Below are 26,989 nucleotides of genomic sequence, written 5' to 3'. Positions count from 1 at the left end.
CTATTTTGGGACAATAGTCCCAGTGGGTTGATTTCCCTGTTCTCCGCAAAGAAGAGGGCCTTCGGGAATGAGCTGGTCAGGGATGTTGTGTTGTTTGCCTGCTGCCTGCTGGGGGACAAAGCTGGAGGAGCATTGCTGCAGGGGCCTTTGGAGCCCTTTTCAACAGTATTCCTGTGTTTTAGAAAGCATAGTTAATGCACATCAAACTGCTGAAAATAAGAGTCTCTTACAATTGCAGAATCACAGAATATCCTAAGTTGGAAGGGACCAACAAGGATAATCAAATCCAACTCCTTACCCTGCACAGGACCATCCCAAAGAGTCACACCATGTGCCTGAGAGCATTGTCCAAACGCTTCTTGAACTCTATCAGGCTTGGTGCTTTGACCACTTCCCTGGGGAGCCTGTTCCAGTGCCCAACCACCCTCTGGGGTAAGAACCTTTTTCTGATATCCAACCTAAACCTCCCCTGACACAACTTCTGGCCATTCCCTCAGGTCCTGTCACTGGTCGCCAGAGAGAAGAGATCAGTGCTGGGTTAATGGTTGGACCCAGTGATCTTAGAGATGTTTTCCAACCCTAATGATTCTAAGGTTTTGGCTTTAGGAAGTTTCTTTTTTGTTGATATTAAAGGCTTTGTTCTCCAGAGATGTAGAAAAATATATGCAAGTTGTTTTTCTGGAAACAAAGTTGCCAGTAAACAAGTTTTCTGGTTTTTTTATTTCTTCTGATATACAAAACAGTGATAGCAGTTATGCTGATTGGGACCAAATAAGTCAATGGCTGTGCATGTATCGTTATGGCCTGATTTACACTGGGGTAACTCTGCAAACTCAGGTAATGTTGGATGAGGGATTACAGTTTCCTCCTAAACACACACAGAATAATACTGCTGAATTTATTTAAAGATGCTGTGCTTTGGCACTGCAATAAGAGAACAAAAGCTCTGCCTTACATTTTCAAATTTCACTCTTCTTTTTCCTAAGCATTTGGAAAATCGATGATCTCCTTTTGGTCTTAGCAGCTAATTAGGAATTGTGACTTGCTTCCAGCAGGATGAAATACAAGTTAGATGTTCCTGAAGTTCATGTACCTTGAGCACCCACATACATACACAGCAGGAGGTACTTTTTCCTCTCTCGAGTGCAAGCCTATAGTCCTTTCAGAAATCTCTCCTGCTGTTTCTCCAGCTTTTCCACCCTCATTTTCTTCACAAACATGTGGCTGCAAATCCAAGGTAAAAACCAAACTGCTTCATTCACAGTCAGCTCCCAAGGAAGTACTTACATGCCCTGTTTCTTTTTTCCCCAGGGTTTTCAGTTTGGGTCAGTGACTCCCATTGCATGGAACAATTTACTACCTTTACTTTCCCGTTTTGTGACCATTGGATTTAGTGACCTCTGTCCCCCTAGCTCCGCAATTGTCTCTCTCCATGACCAACATGTGGAGAGCTATTTTAGCAGCACAGTACCTATACCAGCAGCACTGCCATGTGGCACTCCTCTGGTACTTTCATCTCTGAGTGTTTCCAAAGACTTGGCAGCCTGTGTTTCCCAGCCCATGCATGGCTTTCTTCTTTAAAAGCTATTCCTCCCTGCTCTGTCTTATTTCTTAATAAATGACACATGGAGCCTTGAAACAGATTAATTCCTGGCAGGAGCAGGAGTGTAGGTTGGATTAGCAAACTGGGAAGGGTTAGCCGCTCTGTGGGAATTGGTGGGTGTTTTCCCCCTCTTTGCTGCATCACAGAGTGGAACAGAAAACTCCTGTTCCTGCAGATCTCCCAAAGGACTTCGAAACAGCCAGAGGCTTTTCCCCGAATCTGCTGGCTCCTGATGCCTGTCTGTAGTGGTGTGAGACAGTTCCTACGGGCAGGAGAAAAGATGGTCATGTGGTGAAGTCACTTGGCAAAGGCAGCAGGTTCAGCTCCCAGCCCTGTTGCAGAATCTTTGTCCAAGCTGTGCCTTCTCCCTCTCCCCAGAGCTCATAGCTGTGAGTGTGCATGCTTGGCATGCAAACAGTGCTGAAGTTAATTCTACTGGGAGAAAAACAGAAGGTACAAAGCAACATTTCCATTAACAACGTAATGTACTGTATTGGAAAATCGAGCAGCCAGCTGCTATGCTGAAAACACCTTTGCATTTCATCTCTAATCACTAACTCATTCTACCTCCTGAAGAATCAAGGTCCTCACGGGGAGTGTTTTCTGAGAGATGTCACTTGTTTCATGGGGTAAAAAAATAACTAAATCTCTTCCAGAGAAGCATATTCTCTGACACTGAATCCTGTTGTTTTCACTCCTCCAAGGGTGAATTTGTGCACTTTCTTCATTTTGTAACAGCCATGTCTCTAACTTTAAAACACATCCTTCAGCAAAAGCCCAAGTCACCAATAGTAAATGTCTAAACCTTGCATAAAGCAATGCAGGACAAAGACAGAAATACTGCAGTCAAAGCACTTGACTGAAATCAGTGATTGTTTTTTCTCCTGCTGACAGGGACTGCTGCACAGAGTGAGAAATACTGTGGTGACGAACTGTACTCCTGTGCAGACCTTCTGCGTCATCTGCTCCTTCTGGACCACACTTATAGCAGACTCTGAACACAGCCTGCCTGCTACTGCAAACCGCCTTGGAAACAAAAGATTTTGCAAGAATGAATAAGACCCTTCTTGTCTCTGTTTTTGTCAGCCAGATCATGAAGCTCATTTGACTCTTCTCCTGACTGCTGGTGTTGACCTAAGGAAAGCAATGGGAATATAAAACAAGCACTTAGGAGAGCGGGGCCACTCTCAGCAGGGCAACACAGGCTAGAACTAGAGTATGCTGGTCATAAAACCACATCCTTTTGGGTTCATGCACCAAGGCTTGACAAGTAAGACCCCAAGTGTTTTTTCTTCTTTTTATCAGGGCTGATGTTTATTGAATGTTCGAGATTGGCAGGATTAAATGAAATTGACAGTTCTCCTATGAAATGCCTTTGAAGTTTACATCATCTGTTTTCTTTGCCATTAGCAGTAACCAAAATGGAAAGAACCAGTCAAGACAATTAATCTTTGTCCAGAACCCTGTGGAGGGTTGACCTTGACTGGCTGCCAGATTTCCACCCGGCTGCTTTCTCACTCCTCTCCTCAAAAGGACCAGGGGAAAAAATTACATGGAAAATCTCATGGGTTGATATAAGTGCAATTCCTAGGAAAAGCAAAAGCTGCACAAGGGAGCAAAGTAAAAGGAGGAAATCATTTACTACAACCCAGTCAGCAGACAAATGTCCAGCTACTTTAGGGGAAGCAGGGCCTCTATATGCATAGCAGTTGCTTGGGAAGACAGATGACATCACCACAAATGTCTTCCCATCATCCTCTTTTCCCTCAGCTTTTATTTCTGAGCAAGACATCATGTGGCATGAATATCCCTTGGGTATTTGTAGCAGCTGTCCCAGTTATTTCCCCTTCCAATCTCTTGTCCGTCTCCAGCATACAGTCCTTTAAAGTTGGTGGTGGGGTGTTGGAGGGAAAGCCTTGATGTTGTGCAAGCACTGCTCAGCAATATCCAAACTTGGTGTGTTACCAATGCTATTTTAGCTACAGATGCAAGGCACAGACCAGACAGGCTGCTGTGAAGTTTAACTCCATCCCAACCAAACCCCGTACAAAGCCAGCTCGAATACTGTCTGACACACCACTGAATTTCTGAGACCATTCTCATATAAATTAACCTGAAATCAGACACACTTCTATGACACTTTTTGATTGAAGCTGCAAATAACTTCCACCTTGAGTTTAAAGTAACACCAGGTACTGACCTTCAGTTTAGAGCTGTGTGATTTTTCTAGTGACTTTTTAGTCATGCCCCAAAATACACAGGCTGAATGTTTTAGACTGTATACACAAAGTCACATCTTTTCAGAGTCACCAGAATAAGTGACTCTGTGCTTCAAGTGAATGAGAGAAAAATTAACTTAAATCACAGACCTGTCTACCTATCTCCAAAGTGATCATGCATAACACTTTCAGAAGAGACAGGTTAAATGTGCTGTCATCTTAAAAAAATACTTGTGCCTGTCAAACTTGTGCTGAGTGCTTGCGATTGCTCCGTTTGCATCACCTGTCAAGCTGGGTCAACATGTTGCTGGGCTCTGTTGTGAATTCTCACTGACCTTTTGCAAAGAAAGCAAGCTGGAAAACAGGGAAGAAGCTGACGAAATCACTCATATCACAAGGAGGTTCCTGAACAGAGGTCCCTTACTTCTAGTTCCCACATGTAATGGGCAAGAATGGTCATTTGTCTCCTGTTCCTGTTCCATACAAGCAAATAAATTCTGACATGTGTGCTGCTGACCTTCTTCTGAAGGAGGATCAGTATCAAGCATCCATCTGCAGGAATACATCCATGGTAAAAAGCCAAATGGATACAAAAGGGGAGCAGTGTAAGAAGTGTTAAGACACAGCATAGTTTATCTGAGCTCAGAACAAGTGTGTCTAACTGCAGCATATATGTATGTTGTTAAATTGTCCAGATAAATGTAATCCATTCTGCATTAAGAACTGAGGGCCCCAATATCTTTGTCTTATGCTTATTTAAAGGAAGCCTGTCATGCAAATGAAGGAGTTAACGTGGTTACAGGAAATACAAATCATTAGTACATACAACAGGCCACCCATAAATGTGTATCAAGTGTTGAGCTCAGCAGGAGTTAGTTACAAAACCAGGACACTTAATGAGTCATAAAGCACCCGGAATAATGAGAGATGGCATTAAACAAGCCATTTCTGCCTCTCCTTGGCTTGTCCAGAGACGGTGACAAGAAGCCCTCTGCTGTTTCAGCTTTTCCTGTCAAAGTAAAATTTTTGAGTCACAGTGAATTATAGCTGTGGCTGAACTTCCTGAGCCAGGGAGCTGGTGCCGCTTAGGCGGCCCTGGTGGGAGAAGGAGAAGATGGCAGCAAGCATCTCGTCTCCACTCCTTTGCAGGTCATTGATTTTACCATTTTGTGGTATAATATTCTTAGGTTTCCCTCTGCTTCCAACTCCTTGCACAAGAAGCTATTAATAGTCATGTAACATTGAAAAGAGGGAGAGGAAGAGGTCTTAGAATAAAGTAGGGTGGCAATTAAAAAGCTGAATGTCCCAGGGTAAGTCCTGTTATTGGTGAAGTGTTAGAAGTGCTTAACCAGTTAGGTGGCAATGCTATTCCTAGACTTCCCCTGACGATGGCTGTCAGGAACTGGACTACTCCAGCAAGCTGTCATTGCTCCAACCAGCCTTCTCCTGACTCTCCATTACCTGCTGGCTCATAAGTAGCACTGAAGCTCAGATCCTTGGCCTTAGTGCTGGCCTGAGCTGTGAGAAATGTGTGTTGTATCTCACCTTGGCTCGAGTTCCCAGCTTGACCTTAGACCTTCCTTGTTACTTTGGCCTTGCCTGGACATCACTGGACTGTGGCTGGTCATGGTTACTGCCACTGGACCTGGCCCCATCACCTTGTCTGGCTCCCAGCTCATCTCAGTCTTGCCATCCCTGAGCTGCACTGTCACTCATGAAACAGTGGTCAACCTCCTGACCATAGGGAGTGTGTGTGGTGCCAAGGGTGGACTCATATTGACACCAGCAAAAATTCACAAAACAGTTGCTAACAAGAGCCAGTGAGAGGAAATGCAAGTGTTGCAGGAAGTGGCTCACACAGGGTAAGGGGAGGCATCTTTTCTGGCCTGCTGTTCTGACAGAGATCATCACCAGCAGCTGATGTTTCTTTTTCCCCCATTTCTCCCCAGGTGTTTTGTTCTGTCCACAAAAGAAAGGATAAATCTGCTTTATTCAGTTTGAGTATTGAAAAGTAGCAGTGCCTGCTGTGAACTCTGCCTGCTTCTCTCTGACATGATTGAGAGAATTTTGGATGGTGAGTCCTCCTGCCCTAAAACATATCTGAGACACTGGGAACAATCCCTTGGAGATTCATTCTTTCCCTGTGGGTTGTGGAAAGAGTTTAATGTAGCTCAGATACTTCCCAGCTCCCTGAGTATCCAATGTGTGACAGAGTGCTGCATAACCAAATGTTATGCAGCCTTTATTGCACCTGGAGGATGCTCCTGTAAGTGCCTCCCAGACCCAAGGGTAAAACCCTGGACTTGTTGATAGCAAAGGACAGCCCTATGAAAATGGCTCTGGCCCACAAAGTCTTCAGTTTCCCTACAATGCCTCACTTGAAGTTACATTATGGGTTTGGATGGATTTCCTTTCACAAACAAAACTAGAGTGTAAGGAAAAGCCTGCTGTGTGAAGATCCAAACAGGATGGGCCAGTGAAACTTTAATCCCCAACAGATATGACAAATCCTGCTTCTCAAGACAGAAATACAGTGCCCCGAGAACTGGTTGGCTGTTAGGGTCTTGGCTGGTCATGGTGGGGTCCACTCAAGAATACTATTTTGGAGGGGGCCTCACTTTGGGGATCATCCAGTCCAAACGTCTCCACAGCATGAAATTAATTTTTAACTGGAGAAAGAAGCAGGACCTTATAGAAAATGACTCTTTAAGAAGTCCCAATTTTTTCCTTTCTATAGGAAGACACTCAAGCCCTGTATGAGGAAAAAACTCCAGCCTGAAATCTATGATAGATCAGCTTTGAAGGAGAGGCAGCTCTCTCGTACAGCTACATAGAAAAAGATATTCACTTTGTTTTGCTTTATATATTTTGTTAGAAGTCCGGAGCTTAAATTTTAAATCAAGTCTTTGGGAACACACTGTGAAGCAGACCATCAGTATGAATAAAATATGTTAGTAGGGACATGTTGAATTTAGTGTGACTGTTTGGCAACCTCTGTATTGCAGTGAGGAGGTACTTAGTTGTGGCAATGCAGAGTGGAGATTTTTTTGCTGAAGTAAAAGACAGAATACAAATGAGGCTGTTGCTGCAGAATGCCAGCTAGCGGGAAAGATACACAGTGTCCAGTCTGGATATTTCAATGTTTAAAAAAAATGGTAGTACTACTAAAACTTGAAACTTCTGACCTATAGAAATAGAAAAGCAGAGCAGTGCTTTCCCTGGGCTCTTGTTATCATTGTATAAATCAGGAATATTCACTAAATAAGAAATACCCGGTAGCATTGCAGAACCCTGTATCCATCAGTTTTCACCTGCCTTGTTGGGGAGAATGGGTAAGGCAGCTGCCAGGATTAAAAATTGCCTCCTAAATTAATGTCTCCCTACTTCTCTGGATAACCTCTTAGCAGAGAGGTTTGCTATTTGTATAAACCACTTATATTTACAGTGCCATATCACCCTAATTCAACCAGTGTAATTGTGATTTGCAATCCTTAAAGGAGAGATTTCTACCTCTGGTGTGATCCTTGTGGGGCTCTTTAGACATGACGCTTTTCCTGCTCTCCTACTACCCCTGACTCCATCGCCTTGCATGTGTCTGCTTCCTCCCTACTCACCTGCAGATGTTTTTGCCCTATCCAATCCTCTTCTCCCACACTGCCATCACCGCTGAAGGGCTCTTTACTCTTGAACCTACTTCGACTTCCTCTGCCTCCTTCACTTGCTGCTCAGTCTTCTCCTTGCTCTCTTCTGGATGTATCTTGCTCACTTTCTTCCAAGAATCTTCATTCAAATGAAGTTGTGGTGGCAGCTACTTACAAAATACTTAACAGATGACAACTGCAACTTTGCGGTACTCCGCTCCCTGTTCCTTCTCATCTTCTCTGTGTCAAGCAATGTGTACATAGCACACTGGGAGCAGGGGCGTTCATGTTCTTTGTCCTTTGCTTTCAGTTACTTTAGAATCTTCCCATGGAAGGGAAAACTGAAGCCAATGGAAGTGCAAGCAGCCATCATACTGCGTGCTGGTTCTCCTCAGCACATGAGGGCTGATCAGTTTCTACAACCAGCCCTTCAGTTTTATAGAGCAGTGCAATGGTGAGAGCTATGGAGAAGGACCCATCCATCTCTGCACTAATGCTTTTCAAGGTTAATCCTTCTTTTCTTTGTGTGAAATATGCTGTCAGGAGTGAGTTTTTCATTGCTCAGGCATAGGCACAATATCCCCACCTTCTGTTGCTGTGTTGGTCTTCCTGCAAGCTCCGGGGAAGCAGCTCCCTCTTGTTCACGACATGGTCCACCAGTCACTGCAGTGACCAGAGCTGTCCCCAGGACATGGTCACAAACTGAATGAGTCCATGGGAAATTGCAAAGCTTAGTTCTGTTATGTCTGTATCAGTCTTTCACAGCTGGCTAAAATGCCTCTTCTGCCAGACCCATTAATAGGGAGGTTGCATTTCTCCATAATTTCCCTGAGGACTGAACACATCTCATCAATTGAAGGAAAAAAGGATGGTACCTCACACCTCAACCTGCCTAATTATTTCCAGGATAGTCCTTCCCACCAAGGATTGAGAATGTCTGGGTTATACCCATGGGAGAAGCTAATATGCCAAAATCTGTTTGTCTAAAGTCCAAACAAACATTTGAAATACAATGAATTGCTCACGCTGCACAACAGTTGCCAAAGTCAAAATGCTTTTTCTTTACAGTTGTGTGACTCCTCCCCAGCACAGAGCAAACCTTCATTTCCCATCCCTTTGCTTTGCCTTGTGGGGCTGCGTTGACTCCTTGACCCTTCCTTATTTTATTTCACTGTATAAAGAGCTTGGACAAAACAGAAAAACTGAGCTCCTAACCTTGAAAAACAGCATATTTTTTAAGATCAGTGAAATTATGAAGCGTTGGTTTCCTTGTTCTTAGACATAGTTTTTGCAGATGGATCGCAGGGGTGAGATCTGCTCCTGAAAGCAGTGCTACCCTTTTGTCAGGCAATGATGGAAAAGGTTTTTCTGACCTGCAGAGCAGCCTCAGAGCAGAGTTACCTCTGGCTGTACACTCCCACCTCTGACAGTTGTCAAGCAGTTGACAACTTCAGTTGACAGCTTATGGACTTTTATCATATTTTCTCACAGCACAACTTCCCCCAAATACGAGCATCATTGTATTGTCTGAGCGGACCTATATTGCATTTGGCACCAGCTTTATCAAACATTGGGTGAACCTGTCCAGCAGCACATCTATATTTTTTACAAGATTTGGGACAAATTCTTCTGACTTGCCTATCATGTGGTATAATGCTTATGCAAACTTTTTAGATGCACTGTGCTGATGCACAGGAACACAACCGCAAGATGTGACACTGTGGTGGGAGGTCTCTTCCCTTGGGCCTCTTGCAGGGAGAAGCTGTCACTCACTGCGTTATCTTGACCTTGTTCAGAAACAAAGGTGTAAAAGTATTTCTTGGTCCTAGAGTCCAGACAGCCACAGATTTGATCAGGACTGAGTTCAAGCAGTTTCCTAGAGAGGGTGGCCCTAAGGAGACCTTGGGGCATAGCATGCAGCCCAGCTTCCTTCAGAGGGATGTCCCTAGCACTTTTGGGCTGATGATGTTTTTAGCACCAGCTTGTCCTTGCCTGATACCTTATTCTCAGAGAAAAAGAAGAGTCAGGATTGGATGTCCCTTGGACAGAACATTAGTTGATCAGAGCATAGATCTTTTGAGGCAATTTACTCTGGCAAAGAATTACTTTCTTGCTTGAGAGTTTGTTGTTTGTGTTCTGTGGCAGTGAAAGGCCAGGATGTGATGAGGAAAAGGTGGTCTTTGGTTCAGAGCAGGAGGAGTGAATCACCAGCTCCACAGCTGGAATTGCCCTTGCAACACTGCTTGACACCCTCCTGTTTTTATGGCCTGACCCTGTCTCAGGACTTGAAATCTTTGGATCCAGTCCAGGATTTCTGAAGAAGTCATCAATCTTTCCTAGCAATGAGAGGTAGCGCTGAAAGCATCGTGGGTTAATGATGACGGTGATAAAAATACCAATAAAAATAGTTTGACAAAATTTACCCCAACAACCACTTTCACATATTTTCTGTTTTGATGCAACATTTCTGTTTTATTTGGCAGAAACAGAAGTATTCTCTCTCCTGTTAAAAAAATATTTTTGTTTGTTTATTTTTCACTTCTTTTTCTCCTCTTTATACCAGTTGCTAAGGGAAACAGAGGAGTAAACAAGAAAGAAGAGTGAGAGGAATAAAGGGAAAGAAAACAATTCAGGTTTTGTTATTTTGGATAAACTTTTTCAACCAAACCCAGAAATATCATCATGATAAAAATACAAGAAAAATCCTTTCAGCAAAAGCTGATGGTTCTCTGTGCTTTCTCAAATCAATTCTTGCTGCATGGTGTGTCTTTGAGTGTAGCAAAGGCAGACTAGCATGAGGTATCAAGAAAATGTTGGCTCCTGACAACAGTACTAGTTCAGTTTTAGAACTGCAGAAAACCAATGGTAAACAGCAAGTCCTAATTATTTTCTTGACAATTATCCATAGCTGCTGTTTCACTTTACAAAGTAACTTTAGATTGCTCCTTTCTGCATTAGCGACCAAAGCCTCACGAGAGTCTATGTAGACTGTTCTGGTAGGTTCTGCAGTGTGCTGGAGTCCTGCTCCAAGGAACCTTCAGCTTCCTTTCCTGAGATGAAATCAATGAAGCTCTGCAGAAAGCAGGAGGTGAATAGCAGTGATGCAGCAAAATTGTTTCCTAGACAAAGGAGTTTTTTTCTGCAAGGGTTCACACTGCTCTGCAGAGACCAAAAGAGAGTAAAAACAAGCTCTGTACTCCTTTAGACAGTATCAAACATCTTATAGCAAAACTGTTGCTCTTTGTTAAGCTCTAGAATACTTTTCCACTAGGTAGCCAACAATTATGCAGAGCTAAATGGCGAAGGGAGGTTGAACAATGCAGTCTCAAACCAGGAAAATAGTGAAGGGTTCAAAAAGGAAGGGATCTCTGATATAATTCAAAACTTAATATATGTTTTCAAGATGTGTCTCAGCTGAAGCAGTAAAAGTAACAAGAATCAGAAGTAATTCTGACTGGTATGCTGGGTTTCAGCCCAAAGAAAAATTCCTAAAGGGAAAATACAAAGGTTTATAATAGAAGCACCAGCCAAACTGTAGCTGTGATCAGTAATGCTTCTTCTACACCTTCATTCTTAACCCTGAGTTGCGTTCGGTGGGTAAAAATAGCCACTGCCAAAAATACTAATTACTTTGAAGAAGCTGCAGTGCCATCACTTCTAGAGGAACTTCCTGTTGTTTCTGTGTACAGTGTTAAAATAAGCATCTGGTTCAGAAAACAATATTAAGGTTGTAACAGAACTCTTCCAGTTGTTGTTTAACTTTTTCAAAGAAAACAACATAGAGGGAATATGAAAACACACAGGCCTTACTTACACAGAGCCCTGTGTAGCAACATTGAATACATAAGATCTCAAGCCAAGCTGAGACAGAGCTTCAGGGATCTGTCCAGAGGCATCTCAGATGTCTCCTTGGGAATGAAATGAAGGACTCTTCTCCAGAAAGAACAAGCTGGTGTGTTGGCCCTGCAAAAAAGCACAAAGGAAAAAGGACAAAACCAATCTCCCTCTGCTTGGTCTGTTGTAATGACGCAACGTGTGGGAGGTCTGGAAAGAAAAGAAAATACACTTCCAGCCTAAGTCCTGGTGGATTATTAAATGTCAAAACACCTTGCCACCTGATGATGGGACCAAAACTCATTCTTAGGGGCTGCTTCAAGAGATCCATGCACAACACATCATGCTGTGAAAGGGTGAGTAGGAGCACTGTGCCATTTCTTCAAGGCAGAAGAGCTCCTGACAGGGCAGGGCTGTGTAGCCCTGCTGCCTGCTGGGAAATGCCAAGAGGCTTCATCCATGATGATGGACTTTTCCCGTGATGTGCAGTGCAGCCTGTGGCCCCCTTCACCATTATCAGTGGGACAGCCAGGTTCAGAGATGTCTGTTATTCTTACCCATTAACCAATGTGACTGATGGGCTTTTACACTGATGGCTACAGTGATCCCCATCTCCTTTGTGGGGATGCTCATTTATCCTTCACCACTACCAGCTGCAGCCTAGTGGGTTGTTTCTAACTGCAAGCAGTGTGAGGCCTGATTTTGTTCTTGGCTCTCTTTCTCACCTTGGGAAATCTCTGCCCCTGCCTTCTTCAGTTTCCCTGCCTGTACAATTTTTATAATATTTTTATCCATTTTTGTTGATGGTTTGGGGAATTACAAGTGGACTGCATCCCACATGCAGGAATTTCTTAATGGAGATTGCATGTTAAGTTTTCCAAAGAACCCAGGACTAAGTCTGGAATGTCATGGTTTGCTACATAATCATCTTGAGACTTGATCTTACTGTCACAAGGGAAGAATAGCCCTATGTCTAAGAGCTGAAGCAAAAAATTATTATAGAAAGTTTAGTTGAGGTTCCCCTCTGGTCACTACAAAAGGACTACTAGAGCTGATTACCACTAAGGCTAAAATTCTGTGTAGAAAGAGAATTTGACATCTGAGTTATCTAGGTCCTTAGTGCACAAGGTCAGGAGACAGTCCAGCTTTTTCTGAGTTCCTAATTCAGAAGTTTTGCCCAGGGACATTTCAGATTGCCCACATTACCTATTATTTGGAAATACATATACAGAAGCATTTATAGCACCAGACATTTTCATCCAAGATTAATGCAGTGGTACCACAGTGCTGCCACATCAAAGCTCCTCAGTACCACCCATACTGTGCCATTGTCAGAGAAGAGTAAGAGCCATTTGGCAAGTGAAGAATATATGTTTAAAAGGGGACAGAGCAAATATTTGTAGTTGCCTTATACTAGGCAGGAGATAACTTAAATCACAAGTCACATCAGAGGGGTTTTACCATGGTGATGATGGATTCTCATTGCTTCTTGTGGTGGGCCTGCAGCTCCCAGGCTGGAGATCAAGCATGGGGGAGTAGTAGTGGCTCTATTGCACTGTGGGCACCTGCCCACCATGTCCCTGGAGCCCTGCATTGGGCTTTTGCAGTCCCCAGTTTTAGTGCTCAGATTTTGAGCTTCCTTTGGGAGGAACTCCACCAGTCTACTGGGAAGGCACTCCTCATCCATGTTGTGCTCCTCTTTGCTGGTGGTAATTGCCTTTCCCTTTCTGAGTCTCCAGGGCTGACTGCCTGGCAGCTCCACAGACTTGGAGGCATCTGGTGCATGTAGAGAGACAACTTGTCAGATGTTTAAGACACCCATAAAAGACCAGCTAGTGCCTGATGGTGAGCCTTCATGGAATGCTGATTTGTATATGTTTCTGCTTATATAAAGCTGATCCTTTAAACTGCCCTGTATTTTTAGCAGCCTAATAACTTCCATGGGAATACGATCTTGGTTGCTGGGAAAATTGTGCATTTAAAGTCACCGCTTTCAGACTTCTAACCTTTTCCATCACAACAGGCTCTGATACCTGGCACTTGGACATAGCAGTATCTTAGACTGTCTTTTATTTTTGTTTTAACTGCTGAATTGCTAAATTCCAGTTCATATCCATTTTATCTGCAAAAAATAAAAATAATGTTTACTATATTTCTTCCTCAATATTAAGTGACTGCTTTGGTAAGATCATGTTTGCCTATTTTGTGTGGGTGTTTGTTCATATGGATGGAAAATTACAGTTATTTATAACTCCGTACATATTTGCATCTGAACAATTATATCCATCTTGCTCTAGTATTAACTAAGGATAAATGAAATCTTAGTTTATCAGACTAAACCAAAAAGTTTCACTAATTCAACTTTTGTTTCTTCTGACTTCTAATGTCTAAAACCAAAGTTTTGCTTTTCTAATCATCAAATCAAAAACCTGAAGATGCCACTATTGGAAACAAGGCATATATGTCTTCTCAGGAACAGCAAATTATTTCCCAGCACCTCACAACCTGAAATGCATTTGTATAAGTTCCTGAACGAACTCTCATCAGTGAGAAATACCTCTGGGAAGTTAGTTCTAAGTCCTCATACAGAATCAAAAAGGCCATGCTGGTTTTGGAAATGCTTTCGTTAGAGAAAATATAAAGAGCTTTGCTACAAGTTAAATTATTTTGCTTCCCAATGGCTGTTGGAAAGCCTCACTGTAAATTGAGTTAAACTGAGCCTCAGCCTAGTGCAAATTACCATGCACACAGTGTTTCTTCATTGTTTCACTTTCAGCGTTCCTGAACTCACCTTACTTTGACTTCCCGAAGTCATCACTAACATCCTGTATTTTAGCCTGTATTTTATTTATGGCAAAAGAAAAAAGGAATAAGATGAAAATAATTTAAATCTGTGGCTGCTCTGGTTAGATTTTTGTTGTCACATCAAAGCAGAGGGTATGCTGGTTGTCACACTGTGCTGGCAGGGGCTGTTGGAGAAGAAATAAAATAGAATGTGCTGTTTACCACATGACCATTGCAGAAAAAGGTCACTGTCCTGTTACCCTCTGGCCTGAATGCTGAGGTTTCGAAGTGGCGGTGAAGGAGGAGTGAGCATCTGGTTCAGTACCCAGCATGCTTCCCACAGGTCAAGAGCTGCAGCATGCCTCACCTACGCACGCCCCAGTCTCTGCCTGATGCCTCACTGACTCTCAGGCAGGGCTGTGGTTGCTGCACAAACCTGTGGCACAGTGCAAACTGGGCAGAGCTGAGACAGGAGACAGGGCGTGTTGGCAGAGCTGCTTCTAAACAGGATCCACATAGGACCGAGAGAAGTTGCAGGCTGTCCCAAGCCATATGAAGTGACAACTGTCTGTCTTCCACTTCGGGAAAAGTTCTCAGGTACTTTCTTCTTCTCAGACGGGGCTTCAGGTCCAGCCAAAAGGCAGAAATGCAGGTATAGGGGGAGGCGGGAAAAAAAGGATATCACACTTCTCCAGCCGGCAATCCCCTTGCCCTTGCTGGCTGATGTTTCCCCGGCAGAGAAGAGAGCCGTGCCCTCTGGTGGCAGAACAGGGGAGAAAGAAGTTCAAACCTTACCAAATATCCAGTCCAAGGACACAAAGGCTGAGTCTGCACACTCTGACCCCTGCCAAAATATTTGGCCTCTGGTTAGGCTTGTACTGCCCTTGTAATTCAATCAGCTCCCATGTGAGGGGAGGTCTCCCGTGCAGTCAGGGTTTCCTTGCTGTGCTGGGCATGCCATTGTCCAGGTGGAATGGCACATTTTGGAGGAGTCCTCCAGCTATTCATTGAAGCATGCCCCTGACCATGACAGCTATTGCAGGTCAAAGTATGCAGCCAGGGCTGTCAGCATTTGAGTGCTTTGATACCTGCTCTGTCTCTCAGAGCTTTATAACAAGCCTGTCATGCAGCAGAGTTAGGAAGCTTTTAATAGGTCATGCTGCAGGATTAAGTTGATTCAGATTCAGATGTGGGAGAAAAGCAGGCAGAAGAGTTTTGCTTGCAGGGAGAGCGCAGACCAAATAGATTTTGGCAACAATACATGTGATTAGGGTGAGTGAGCTGTTTATCCAACTGTGAAGCCATTTATCCCTGAAGAATGAGTTTCTTGCAGTTGCTGCTGACCTAGAGGAGCGTGGCAAAAGCATTATGTGTGAGCTACCTCAGCACAGCATCTGTATGTTGCTTGAGCAACTGACCATCCCCTTCCATCATGCTATGGATGCAGCACAGTGCAGGAAGGAGCCACTGCTGTTGCAGCCACTCCTGCTGAAGTGATCTTGTGACCAAAATTTGAGGATCTTCAGTTTGCAGACTTCTTGAATCCTGAATAAAATGATGTTGCTGCTCCTAGGCACACAGAGCCTCCAAAAAGACCCTGCTAACTCCTCATGCCTATTAACTTTGCCACTAGAGGAGGACAGCAAAACCCTTCCTGCTGCAAAACCTCCACTGCTGAACGCTCCCCTCCTGCATCTTTGTTTGCACAGACAGTTGAGTGTAGGCCACACAGGGTCATGCCAGGAATTAGAGTTAGAAGTGACAGAGAGAGGAAAGTGATTCCTGAGCATCAGGTCCCCAGATCTGTTTCCTCATCAGTACAGTGGCAAGTTGTCACTAGCTACACTTGAATATCTTAGACCTGCTGACTTTAAAAGGACTTTCCAAGTGAAAACTTCACACAGTCTCCCCTTTCTGCCTCACTTTCAGCGTTTCAGCAGTATGGAGCAATAGAGCAAGGGCAGCTTTCATCAAAAGGCATCTCTCTGTCTTAGTCTCCATTTTCCACAAAAGCAAGCCCAGAGCCTCGTGCTTGGCATGATTCTCGTTACACAGAGGAACACAGAACACGTTCATAGATAGCTGAAAAGCCTTGCATGTAACTGTGGTTGCAAAGGTATCTTATCAAGTGGAGCTGTCTGTGCTTGGATATTATATTTTGGTGTATAGCAATCTTTAAAACAATTAAAACAGCTTGTGTGAGAAGACTGTGTGGTTAGTCACACCTAAAATGAATTGCCAGGGAAGGCTGGTGCAACAGTTTGTTAGCTGAGAAATTATTCTTCTCACTCCATGCATAGCAGGCTGCTCAGTTCACTAAACCTAGTGGACCTGGGGATATTGGTTTCAAACGATAAAAAGATAGATTGAGATTTATTTTATAGGTGTCCCAGAAACAGGAACAGAGTGCTCAGTCACAGGCATTTTATTTCTTCACAAAATGCGTTAAGAGCCTAAAACTGTTGGCTTATTGTCTTAATGGGGGTTTTTCTGCTTCATTTTTGCTTTCAAGTGGGAAGTTTGCTTTCAAAGCCTGAAGTTCCATTGACTTTGTAGAGGTTTTGCTGAATCTCCAGCAGTGAAATCATAGATGGATCTGATATTACGAGTCGAGATTTGTAGACTTCTGTGGTTTTGGGCAATTACGTAGAAATAAAAAAACCCAGCATTTTCCCTGATTCTCTTATTCAATTGAACCACCAAGTGTTTGAGGCCCATCCATCAAATCAGCAGGATCCAGTCACATCATCAGGCACTGCAAGAAGAGACCATTTGAGATATAAATCTGAAAATGTGAGCTAGGTAATAAGATCTGCAGGTAAATTAAAGTGGCTTTGAATAGCTGAGCTGTACATAATAATAAATACTGGCTGAGGACAGTGGAACAATAAGAAATAAGCAGCTGAAGCTTGTTCTGGAAATTCCAATGAAAGGAATTTGCTTCTTTGTTTCTGTGATAAACAGCAAATTAAACCTCGGTAGCTTCAGCTGTCCCCAGTAATCAGGTGGGTGTTGTTGCTCAGGGGATATAAATATCTCCACTCAGGAGGTGGTGAGGGTGGCAATAGTTTCTGTGCAGGGTCTGGAGTTGGACTTGATGACCCTTGTGGGTCCCTTCCAAGTTGACATATTCTGTGGTTGTTTTCTAGGGCTCTGGAGAGGCAATTCAGAAAGTTTTGTCCTGCGACACTTTCTTTTAAGGAATCCAGGAGTTTGAATCTCACTGTGTGACCTCCATTTAGATATTTGGGATTATACATCCCTTGTAAGTCTTCGATTGTTATGACGCCATCTCCAGTCTTGTCTAACTTCTGAAATGCCTGCATGGCAAGCTCTTTTCCTGCATTTGATGTGGGAGGTCTCAGACAAGAAACAAGAACAAGAAATTCATCAAAATCAATTGTTCCACTGCTGTGTTCATCAAACATCCGGGAAATCTCTTGTGCTTCTTCCTTGTCTACCATCATAGCATAATCATTTAATCCTTTCATAAACTCTTTGAAATCAAGAGTTCTGCTGTTATCATCCATAATCTGAAATACTCTGTTAAGTCCTTTGATGCCTGCACATCCGCTTGCTAAACACCACAAACAAAGTTTTTCTAGAGGGTCAGTCACTGCATAACCCCTCTGGAGGTGTTTAAGAAGAGACTGGATGTGGCAGTCAGTGCCATGGTCTAGTTGACAAGGTGGTGTTGGGTCTGTAATGCTGGGGCCTGAAGAACCAGCTCTGAGCCAAAGTTGACCTATAAGCTGAACTCTCCAACCTAGTATTGTATTTAGCCATACGTCTGCTTATTAACCAAGATGCTGTATAATCCTAAGTAATGCTTTAAGAATACACATTTATGCTTGTTAGCACAGCATATTATCAGTAATTAGTAAGGCCTGTATGTGTTGTAAATATACCTTTTCTTCGCAGACAAGGTCACGAAAACCAGTAGGGCCTCACATAGTTGCAGCTGGTTCATATTTGAGATATCAATGTAGCCACGGTTCTGTATTTAGAGACTAGTCAAGGCCATGAGTCATTGGATAGTAGATGGTCCAAATGAACTCCCTTGGTCTCCCTTTGGTCCTTAGCCAGGCCTAAGGGGAATACCAACAGAGGAGGAAAGTCAGACTCTTTTCCTCACCAATCAAATGATGTAAGGTGGTTTGTTTAACACTGTATAAGCTGGATCCTCTCACAGCAGAGATGAAGGCTTCACTCTACCAATCGACACACTGATTAGGGTTTCCCAGCTACCAGAAAGTTTCTTCAGACCTTTGCTGTGACTGGGGCCTTCCCAGCTGATGTGCGGTCTGGATGATGATAAGTACTTAGGGTAACTGATGATGTGTCTCTCTCTTAAACACTATAAGACTTTCTCTGTAGTAACGATTAGATGCATTGCTAAGCGTGTCCTTTCATAAGCCACTGCTTCTTTTGTACTTCTTTACTGTTTTGCACTATAGTATACTTAAACACTTATTCTTTAAATTTGGTGTCTGTATTCCTAAAATCCATCCTTGTTACCAGGAGAGGGAGGGGGCAAAACAGGTTGACAAAACATTAGTGATAGGTTGGACTCAATGATCTCAGAGGTCTTTTCCAACCTAGTTGATTCTGTGTAATAGGAATGTTGTCAGTTCCAAACTGAAAGACTAGAAAACTTATATGTTCCCCTAATTGTTTGTTTGTCATTTGAACTCGACTTTTTTAACATAAAGCAAATGAAAATAATTTTAACAGATTAATAGCAATAGAAATTACTTCTCAATTGAAATTTGTGCTCGTCAGTGTATTATCTTTGTGATAATACTGCTAAATTTTCTGTTGCTCACAGAAACTTCAAGAAAACAAAAATTAGGAAATTCAGAATTCATCATGTAAGCACCTAGCAGGATAAAAAAAAAATTGCTGTTTGGAGGAGGACTTTCAGCTCCTCTTTTTACAGAAGAAGCAAAAGCTATTCTTGCCATTTGGAAGCAGTTTTTATGGATTCTGAATTACTAGTAAGGAGTACTCTCAGTTTCCATTCTATCCTTCAGTTTTGCATAGATTTTTCTTCTTTGGGGAGGTATTTTTGTGACATGCACTCAGTATGTTAAACCTTTCAATTATTTATCTAATTCATGATATATTTAGAGCCAACCTTTTCTACCCAAATAAATATCTGGGCTACATAGATTCAACTTGCAAAGGGATTTTTTATAACTAGATATTAAAATACTGTCTCAGTTCATTGGTCCCCATAGAATCATAGCAACAATGCAGTAGCAAAACATATGGAAAGTGTGTCTCCTTGCAGCTGATGGGGAAACATGATTTTGTGGAAGATGCTCTCTTTGTGTGCAGTGGAGGACCACAGGAAGCAGCCTGATGCTGGGAGGCTTTTTCTGTGGGAGAGGCAACATGGCTGATGATTTTGACATCTTTGAATTCATTTACTTGTGATGCCTGCTTCAGCCACACTAAAACACGCATTTTAGTGCCAGACTAGTCACTCGTGGGCAGTCTGTTGAATATGAGGCATTAGAAGGTAGCTTAGTAAACAATATCTGTTGTTCGGGAAAGATTCCTTTAATTGCTACAGTATCCAATAGACTAAAGGCTCTTATGGGCTCCTATGTTTAATTATGTTCTCATTACCTACACCCAGATGGCAAAAACAAAATGCAGAAGTACTCATCTCAGGTACCTTTAAATACACGTTATTTAGTGGATGTTGCAATCTTGTGTCATCTTCTCACTCTCAAAGAACATCCTCAACTTTTGAAAGAAACTTCACACGCTGTTCTAGCTGTTTTCACCTGCTTTAGCTGCAAAAAGGCAAAGGTAGGACTGGAAACATCAGATTCAGTCCTTTGCCCTGCTTGTAAATTCCCTTCATGGCCCTTGGGAAATTGTTTGCTCTTGCTGTGACTTGGTTGCTGATCTGTAATACAGCATATTACTAACCAATCTCCTGGCATGTGGGGAGCAAGATTACATTGCTCAGTTACTGTAGCAATGAGGCCTGGAATTTGGGTGCATATTTTCATGGGCACAGTGCTAGAATCCAGAGCAGTCCTTGGTGGTCTGTAAAGCACTGCACAGCCTCTGCTGCTGCCTTTCACATCTACCCTGGCCTACTCTCACCCCCCTCTCCTGGCAGATGTGTGTGCAGGCCAGCCAGCTGCATTTGAAACACATCATGTCCTGCAAGGGCAAGGGAGCCAGGATCTGGACAAGCTCTTGTTGCCTAATATTTACAGAACAGGATGAGGGAGGGGAGAGGAGACGGCTGGGAATGACTTTGGTCTGTGGAAGAAAAACAAGTTTGTTGCAGTTTTTAGCAAAAATCTAAAAGAGGGAGAACTGGAGGAGGTCAGAGGAGATGAAAGTAAAGAAGAAGTGTACTAAAGAAGGTTTATTTTTAAAGCAAATTCAGGCTACCCTATACATGCAGGTGTTGATTCCCATTGCACCCCATGTTGCATTGGGGATGCCCCCAGGCTTCTGCAAAGGGGTCTGGCAGCATAAATTCCCCACCAGGCTTGAATGTGAGTTCATTAATACCCCTTGCCCCGCTGATAAGGGGAACTGGCTCAGTTCCTCTGCCACTTGCATCCTGAACATTTCCCTTCTCTGTCTTATACTGGCTCTGGCATAGGGATTTTGGGGGAGTTGGCAGCCATCTGGCATGGCTGTCATGTCCACACAAGAGACAAGCTTGTCTCTAATGGCTTTAAACTGAGCGATGGTAGGTTTGGATTAGATATTAGTAAGAAATTCTTTACTGTGAAGATGGTGAGGCAGTGGAATGGGTTGCTCAGAGAAGCTTTGGATGCCCCATCCCTGGAAGTGTTCAAGGCCACATTGGATCTAGGAAACCTGGTCTAGTGGAAGGTGTCCCTGCCCAAGGCAGGGGAGCTGGAACTCGATCTTTAAGGTCCCTGCTAACCCGAACCATTCTATGACACTATGATTCTAAGGGCAAAGTAACTCTTCTTCAAAGGCTCCCTTCTGCAGTGTAACAGGCTGGTGAGGAGAGGTGTGCAATGCCCAGAGAGCCTCACCTGCAAGTGCCTCCATCTCCCAGAGTGCCTGGCTGGAGGAAAGATAAAAGATGCAACTACTCCGCTGGCATGAGTCCCAGCAGTACCAGTGTGCTCCCACCTCACGTCTGCCTCTGTACTGGAGGAGTGAACTTAGCAGAGCTGAGGGATGAAGTGTATCAGCAGAGGTTGGTGAACAAGTCTGCAAAAGGTCTGTCTCTCCTCTGCCTCTGCATGAGCAGCTCTTCACCTCCCTGAGAGAAGCTGTGTTCCCCAGAATGACAGAAACTTTTGTTTCTGTCATGCTTTTGTTTTTGTCATTCTTTTATTTCAGCAGCTTGCATTGACTGTGAGGGAAAAGATAAAATTTGAAGGAAAAATAAATGTTTTTGGAGCTGTTCCTTATTTCAAACATGCCAGCCTGCTTCCAGTCTTAAACAATGCCTTTTTTCACAAGGCTGGGACATTTCCCTTGGCCAGGAGGGAGATTAGACCCTTCAATTTGCAGCTAGGGCTTGGCATATGGTTTTGCTGCTGCATGAAGAAGAATTAATGAAATGAGCTTTGGGCTTCCAGGAGATTTCAGGGATACTTGCTATGCCTTCTCTATGCTAAGTGATCCTGCTTGACACACACAGACAGCCCTACATTTTAGGTTTTAAATTGAGTTAGTTTTCTTTTAAATATATTATCTGTTTATTGTTATGACTTGCTTCCAGGGTCATGGTTTGCCCTTGGCTGATTGCACTGGGCTACCAGTCAGTCAGAGCCCCTGCAGAAGTGCACCAGGTTTGACCAGCTCTGTTGGCAGAGGCTTCATCTGTACTAGAAAATCTAAACATCTGTATGATTTCATGCTTAGCATGCCCTCTGGCCATCTTTTTGGCCTGTGCCAGTCAGCTCTAGCCTAAAAAAGACCTGGACACAATCTGAGAAAGAACTTGTTAAGGAGCAGTTCCCATTTCTTTCTTTATGAATGAAATAACCCTGAGTCTGGTATCAGTTTCTGTTCACATCAGAGCACCCTGGACAGGTCTGGGATCAAGCCCAGGGTTCACTTTTAAGGCTCTGAAGAACTTATTGCATGAATATAGGTGGCAGCTTTCCTAGTGTTCGACAGCATCTCTAGGTCTATGAACAGCAGGCAAGAGGGGTTTGGACACAACCATCCTGTTTTGGTGGAGAATTTAGGTGGCTTGACATGACTCATGCCCTCAGGCCTTGGACCTCTCACATGGTTTTATTTCATAACATAGATGCAATCAGATATCAAGGGGGCCATCGCTTGGCTACAGCTGTGGTGAGGACAACAGCTCCCAGGCAGTCCTGCTGTTGCCAGAGGCACAACCTTCCCATGCAAGGAAGGAGGGTGATGGCGATGGCTGTTGTTCACCAACACAGAGGCAATGCTGGGGCCAGTACAGAAGACTCACCTGCCTGCCATGAGACAGCTTTCAGCAAGTCTCCTTTCACTCTGCGGTGCCACTGACTGGCATCTTTTGTGATGGTTTTTGGAAGCTACTTCTTTTTCATTTCCCATTTGGCCTCCCAAAATGCAAGTCTCTGTGAACCAAACTCTGCATGGCCTGAGCAGAGATAAGTTTACACAGGTGATGTTCCAACACAAACAAAATCTGCAGCAGATTAGAGGATTAACATTCACCCTGAAGGCAACAGCAACTGCCAAGCCTTTTGATGAGAAAAATGGAAAAAAGTGGGAAAATGGAGAAGATCAGGTTACAAAACCAGCTCTGCTTCACCCAACTAGAAAAATTAAGCCAGGCAAGCGTGCAAGGATGGCAGAGTGCTTGAGCATAGCAAATGTTCTTGCCATTGACTGGCCCCGGGTCTCTTACAACCTTAATACGTAGCACAGCCTGGAGAAGAGGCTGGTGACAAGGAGCAGAGGCAGATGCCATAGTCAGTGGCCTGGCAGCCCCAGAGGCAGAGCTGGATGTCTCTGGCTGTGGTAGGGAGGCAGGCAGGAGGAGAGCTAGGGGTAAAGTGCTGCTGTAAGACGGCTCTCTCTCTTGCCTATCATTTTCGGACTTGCTGCTGGTTGAGCAGATCCCACTTTCTCTTTGCAGAGCTTTCAGTAGTGTATCCAACTGTAGCAGCCTGATACTGCTTCACAAATTTAGCCCTCAGAATAAGACAGCTGCTGAAGGGAGAGTCACACCTTAAAGAGTGGTAGAAAGCTGCCAAGAAACGGTATGAGATTGCTACGTATCCACAACATATGGACACATTGGCCATTGGGAAGTATCCAGCCCAACAGGATCTTAGTTCTCAGTTGGATTCCTGAGATACTGGTGACATATAATCAGAGCTTCCTTTTTCTCTGTTCTCTATGAAATAAGATGTTTCATGGGCTCCTTGCCACCTACAACAGGCATTACTGGCTTCTTCTCTCACATCGTGCCCATGTCATGGTCCAGTGGTCTGATCTCCACCTGCACCACAAAAACATTAAGTTTCAAGGTTGTAGCTACAACCACAATCTTATCTCCCTTGCCTCCAGCTGTTCCTGGCTGTCAGAATCAGATGTGGTATCCTCCACAGAAGCATGGCACTCTGCCCATTTATACCTTCAGATACTTTCTCAGTCGAGATAAGCACCGTCTTAAAACCTGGCTTCTGGCTCCTATTATGTGCCTGTTATTTCAGCAAGCTCTTGAAGAGCTGTTTTGTTTTCATTCTACAAGGGTACCTATACTAATCTGCTCCTGGCATGAGCCTTTAGGGATTTCAATGCACAACCTGAATTCCTCTCCTTCTGGATGCCTTTAGAGATAAAAAATTGTCTCCTTTCTTAGTAATTTTATTTTGTAGCTGGATGTTGGTTTGCCTTTCTTTGTGTTGAAATCTTCCTTACAGTGAAAATACTTTATTCTGCTTAATGCCCACACTTCTTCCAACACACCTTCTGCAGTCTTACAGTGTCTGCAAGAGTGATATCCATTGCAGATGGTGCTCTCAGAGGGGAGACAAACGCTCCTTTGTTATTCACTCAACACAGAATAAATGCAGCAAATTCCCCACACACTCCTGTTTCCTTTGCGGAGGGAGAGGCAAATGCAAGTGAAGATTTTTTGGGAGATGACCAGATGCTTCCAAGCAGACCAGGATGGTGTAGCTAGGCTGCTGAGTACATCCGTGGTACCCAGCCCATTTTGGAGAACCCATTTCCTGGAGCTCCTGCTCTGAAAGATGAGGAAGGGATCCCTCCCTGTCTTGTGGTGTAGACTTGATCAACCCCTAACCATGCTCTTATACTCGGCCTTAGGTCAGAGACACTTTCTGCAGTCTCTGCAGTGCAGTATCTGTGCAACAACAGTTCCCCTGTCCCCCCACGGCTGCTACAGCCCCAGGGTCTTTTGGCAGTGCCTCTGGGATGGATGTGGTGTGTCGATGGGCATCCTGCCCTCCACTCCAAACAGTTTTCATCTACTGCCAGGAGATTTTCACCCTTCTGATTTACCTGCAGGGAGGACTGGGAAATTGGTTTTTATTTGTTTGACAGCCTATTTTCCTAGCTAGACAAAAGGAACTACCATTCCCAGAGTTACTGATCAGCAGACATTTTTTATTTAACATAAACCTAGACAAAATAGTTCATCAAAGCAGTGTCTCTGCTACAACCTACTGCAAGAACATCCCACCTCCACATACCAGATCCTCTCCAAGCATCTTTTATAAGTATTCCTCCAGTTCTTCCAAGCTAGGGATAAGGTCATAATTTAAACAAGCAGACCAAGTCATCTCACAAGAAAGCCTTTGCTCTTGAACTGTCTTGGATGTATTGCAAACTGGCCAACTTCCTTGCCTACATACTTTTCAGATAGTTATTTGGCTTCCATCAGCTTTCAAATGAATGTGTTGAAACAGATGAGATTGACCCAAATTTACACAGGTAAGAAAGAAAACATCTTGCTTGAGATTTTCAGATGACTAACATGAGTTTGTGTTTTCAGATCGATCTGCTGGAGAATGACAGTGGAGAGAAGGCAAATTTTATCCTGGGATGTCACTACATAAATCAATTGATCTCAGATTCTAAGAGCAAAGCAATAGAGAGGAGTTTGGAAGGAAAAGAAAGGGTAAGTCATCTCTTTAATCTGTGTACAGTCTTTTATTAATGTGGTATTCAAGATAAGTTTTATTCTACCCCCTCCCTTTTCAATGTCCTTTGCACAAAACCTTAAGGTACAAATGCTTTCATTCTGTCAACGTGGAAATTGCTGCCACTTTTGCTCACTGTCAGTATTGGTGGTGCTGGGCACTCCAGCTTTTTGCCTCACGTCTGACCAGTCCCACTGCACATACTGACTGTCTGGGCCCTTGATTCCTGGTGGAAACCCAAAGTGAGACCTGCACAGGTACCCACAGTGATACAGAGATGTAGGTGATAGCAGATGTGCCTCCTGCTATCATGGCTCTGCTATGGAAAAAGCCACTCAGTGGAAGAACAGGAGTCCACAACCTGGTGGCAGAAGGCTTTGCTGGAGCAGGCCTCCAAGAGCTGGAAACCTTTGTCCCTGTAGCCTTTGAAGGCCATCTTCACCTGGCTGTACCAGCCTTGCACCTTCTTGGGGCGCAGTTTGGTCAGCAGGAATGCTTTTCCCCCAAAGAGAGCACAGCTTTCTGGCCAAAAGATTTTATGGCCAGCATGATCAGATTTACATGAAGGTTTTTGCCAATTTTGCTATATTGGTCAGGGCTACAGAATGGACTGAGGGTAAATGACACTCCTGGAGATAGAATTTTGCCAGAAAAACTTCTAGTGTGCCTTACTCTTAACAGCTGCCCTTCTGGTTCTATATCTCTGATTATTTTTAGTTTGCCTTTGCAATAGACAGACCCATACCTTTCTCATTAATAACGTGAAATTTGCCAAGTTCACAGTGCACATTTTAATTAACTCAATGTTTGCTTGAAAGAAAATTATATTGCTGCACTTTTATTTTATAATTCAAGTAATACGCACTGAGTGTTCACTCCTGACCTGCAAGCCCTCATATTTAAAACAAGCTGGGGGGGGGGGGGGAGAGAAAGGCATTTTTTGGCAAAGAAACTGCTGCCCTCAGGCTATTAATGCATCTTAATTCTGAACAGAAAATGAAATCACTTTGGGCATGTGCCAAGCAATACAATGACTTTCCTCTGATTTCAGGGAGTTCTTGAGCAGCCTTTCCCACATGAAGTAAGAGCCATACTCTTCATTCTGCTCTCACTTCACAAACATTTTATACTCCTACCAAGGCAGTGTCCCGGCGGAGTTTCCCCACACTAACAAAAGAAAAGCAGACCTCATTGGTGCTGTTATTTATTATTTTTATTATGGCTCAGGGCCCATGTTTGCTGTTGCTGACACTGGACTTCATGCCTGTAGAGCCAGTGGGCACATTTTTTCTTCTAACTGTGCTTTTGAGCATAATTACCTCTATATGGCATCATTTGCTGGTCCCCTGATAGTGTTACTCAGAAAGAAAGATGTCTGAACCTCTTCCTGCAAGGCAGAAGACCTGTAATAGTCATTGGGTTGCTCAAAGAAGCCAAATAGCATCCCCTTGTCACTGATTTGTCCTGGGGCATAATGCATGGTCCTGTTTAGCTACCCTGATGCTGCAGTGCTGACAAAAGGGGCTGCCTCACATCTCTTCTGCTCCCCTGGGGTCTTCTGGCCACCTCTTATCCCTCAACTAGGACCCGACATGAGAAGCTGTGAGTGAATCAGATCAGCTCACTTATTTGGCTAGAAATTAATCCAGGAAAATGTCCTTGGGGTGAGTGTGCTGGTCTGAGTGACTGCTCAGCCATGTAATGATGGGGAGAGGTGAAGGAGCAGGATGGCTTCAGTTGCTGGCAACCCACACTTAAATGTCC

The 26,989-nt window shown here is 43.7% G+C and overlaps 1 long non-coding RNA gene across 2 annotated transcripts in view; it reads left to right on the top strand.

Annotated features, from left to right (window-relative positions):
- The first annotated feature begins 384 nt into the window (after positions 1 to 384).
- Positions 385 to 26,989, top strand: part of LOC113966480 — a 45,245-nt gene continuing 18,640 nt past the window's right edge. For both annotated transcript variants that reach the window (XR_003533842.1, XR_003533841.1), the window contains exons 1-3: positions 385 to 432; positions 5,772 to 5,896; positions 25,078 to 25,203. This is a non-coding gene — a long non-coding RNA (uncharacterized LOC113966480). The remainder of the gene's footprint in view (positions 433 to 5,771; positions 5,897 to 25,077; positions 25,204 to 26,989) is intronic.

Source organism: Neopelma chrysocephalum, unplaced genomic scaffold (assembly GCF_003984885.1).
Source record: "Neopelma chrysocephalum unplaced genomic scaffold, ASM398488v2 Primary Assembly neopelma1_60, whole genome shotgun sequence".
Classification (NCBI taxonomy): Eukaryota; Metazoa; Chordata; class Aves; order Passeriformes; family Pipridae; genus Neopelma; species Neopelma chrysocephalum.
Note: the sequence above shows the minus strand (reverse complement) of the source record. Positions and strands in the feature narration are given on the sequence as shown.